Source organism: Mycetomoellerius zeteki, unplaced genomic scaffold, assembly GCF_001594055.1.
Source record: "Mycetomoellerius zeteki isolate Tzet28-1 unplaced genomic scaffold, Tzet1.0 scaffold506, whole genome shotgun sequence".
NCBI classification, from domain to species: domain Eukaryota; kingdom Metazoa; phylum Arthropoda; class Insecta; order Hymenoptera; family Formicidae; genus Mycetomoellerius; species Mycetomoellerius zeteki.
In genome coordinates, this window is record NW_017257508.1 from 76694 (window position 1) to 80048 (window position 3355).

Sequence of the window (3355 nt, forward strand, 5' to 3'; positions counted from 1 at the left end):
TCAACAGATTTTAGTTGGAGGACGTCATTCGTTCAAAAGTTATTAACAAAAGAAGTTTGAAAAATGACATAACGGTCAGAACGTTAAGATGTTGAACTATTGTAAATTCATTTAAATGAATTAATTTCAGAAATGATAATTGCGTGCCGATATGATTGTCGGACTTTCAACGCAATCAAATCTGAAAATATTAATAATCCCCCCAAATTTCCCAACTTAAAAACTGTAATAAACTTATTGCGAAAAATAATGCCTCGGCCGGGAGTCGAACCCGGATCTCTTGCATTCCGTGCGAGCGTCCTAAGCCTTTAGACTACCGAGACCTTAGCATTATTCTTCGCAATAATTGATATGTATAGAGAGTTACGCATTTCTCGGCGCGCGTCTTTCAATCTTATTATTGTTTGAAAAATGATATCTTTTTTCTACGATATAAAACAGAAATTTTTTGCTTTAAAGTATTTTACAACTTTTCACGCGAAGAGCGACTCTCACCCCATCTCCCTCCCTGCTTAGGGGCGCACGACTTTCACCCGAAGCGATTCCCACTCCACGCCCTAATCAGGGGGGGAAGTGGAGTGAGAGTCGCTTCGGATGAAAGTCGTGCGTTTCCAAGTATGGGAGGGGGTGGGATTGGAGTCGCTTCGCGTGGAAAGTCGTACGCTCCTTAGCAGGGGGAAGGGGGTGAGAGTCGCTTCGTTGTAGCAGAAATGAGATAAAACATACTTTAAAGCAGAAATTTTTTGTTTTATATAGTAGAAAAGAGATATCATTTTTCAAACTTCTTTTGTTAATAACTTTTGAACGAATGACGTCCGCCAACTAAAACCTGTTGGAGGTCACTCAGGGTCATGACCTTGACAACATATGTCAAGGTCATCGAAGCTGGGTCTCCTAAAGTAAACATTTACCGTAATATATTTTTGTAAGAAAAGAAAAATTGAAGAATAATTTTCCAATTTTTTTGCAAGTATTTCCTCTTTTTAAAAGTATAGATTAGGGTAAACCCGGTATATACGCCGCACCTAGGGAAGATTTAATTTATCAAGTACTATTTACCATGTTTAAGGCAAATAAACTATACCAGTAAAAACTTCATACTTTCTGCTACTATGAAAAAAATATTAGGAAGTCGAAATATTAATTTTTTATATTAAAAAATAAACTTTTTTAAACCCTTACATTTTTGCCATATATCCCATAAGGGTGAGATATATGGTTACTCATAGGGGGAGGGGGGGGGTATGTACAAATAATGCGCATAAACAAGACGTAAAATGACACAATAATTTATAAAATGCGTTTATAAAGTTTTATTAAAGAATAAAAGTGATAAATACGTATATGAAGTAAGAAATAATAATTACGATTTTCCTACATATATTAGAAGTGTTATGACAAGAGGTACGTATTTTATGTAATGCATTTATTGCATTTAGTGCACTGATTTTAATCTATGCACTTTGTATGGTTTGGGCATAAATCTCCCCCGCTAAAAATGCTGTATATCCCAAACAGGTGGCATTTACAAGACAACAAACTAAACAAAGAAAATGAAAGCATAGCACTTGTATTTTGCTATACAACATGCTTTACTTATTCCTCTACACGTATGTATCACCAAATAACCACTAGGTTTTTACACGCTCTACAGTAATCATTTTATGTAGATTATAATTTATGATGGCGCTACTTATTACAGTGACAAATCGATTCAACTCATAATAATTTCATTAATATTAACAGTAAGAAGCTGAAATTATAACTCAATACTAATATAACGTAAAGAAATGTAACAGAGTAGTTGCGAGAAAATTACCCTCCTTCTATTTTTCCTTCTATTCCTTCTATTTTTTCTGATTTCTGCGGCATAAATCCCAGTGCAGCGTATTTGCCGGGTTTACCCTATATATACAGGGTCTTCAAAAAGTCCAGAAACGGTCGAATATCTTGAAAACGAAGCATTTTTAAGAAAAATGTTTAAGACAGAAATTATAAGGTTTAAAATGATGTATTTACTGATCTAATTAGTTTGACCTTGGGTGGCGTCGCCAAGGTCAGGTCAAGGTCACGTCGAATTTTTTAAATGGAACCCCCTATTTTTCATTACATTTTCACCTATATGAACCTGGCACCCGACTTTAAGAAAAACAATTTTTTTTATATGCATTGGATAGAGGTTTGTACCCAATTGTACCACGGTTCTTTTCGTTTGTACCTCAAGGGGTTGAAAGAAAAAAAATTTTTTTTAATGTTAGCACCATTTTGAGATATTGAAATTTTTCAAATGCCATTAGATTCAGAATCGTTTGTACCCGTTTGTACCGCAGTTCGTTTCGTTTGTACCCTCAAGGGGGTGATTTATCAAGACAGGAGTTTAGAGCTAACTTCGCCAATTTTTAAGATATTTTAAATCTGTAAACGGATGCTGTTTCTGCATCGCTTGTAGACGTTTGTACCACCATCGGTTTCGTTTGCACCCTCAAGGGTGTGATTGTACCGATTTTTCAAAACAGGGGTTAGAGCTAACTTCGCCAATTTTTAAGATATCGTAAATCTGTAAACGGGTGCTGTTTTGGGATAGCTTATAAACGTTTGTACCCTTAAACATGTTTTATGATTCGTACATGTTTTATATCTTATTTTTCATTCATTCAATGGTGAAGCATCCGGAAGAGGGGACAAGACGTACCTCTCATAATGTTTAGATTTAAGATATCTTAAAAATTGACGAAGTTAGCACTTACTCCTATTTTGAAAATTCGGTACAATCACCCCCTTGAGGATACAAACGAAACAAACTGCGGTACAAACGATTCTGAATCTAATGGCATTTGAAAAATTTCAATATCTCAAAATGGGGTGCTAACATTAAAAAAAATCTTTTTTTCTTTCAACCCCTTGAGGTACAAACGAAAAGAACCGTGGTACAATTGGGTACAAACCTAGCTCTATCCAATGCATATAAAAAAAATTATTTTTCTTAAAGTCGGGTGCCAGGTTCACATAGGTTACATTTTCTTGTAGCTTACCTCGAGAGTTTTTCAAAACACTATAATAAAATTAATTATTAATATGGCTCAATCAGAATAAATCAATAATTAAAAGTAGGGCTACGAGCCAGTTACAATGTAAAAAATATTTAATAATCATACAAACGTTTCGACGCCGATCGGGTCATTTTCAATGTAAACACAAACAATATTACGTAAATTGTCGGAGAATTCGGTCAAATTATAATATCCAGTAAAATACGTCGATTATTTCGTATTCCCTGTTATTAGATATTTGCGGTCTATATGTAAAAGCATCACTTGACTGATGTAAAAGTGATCTCATCTCGCTTTTCAAAAAT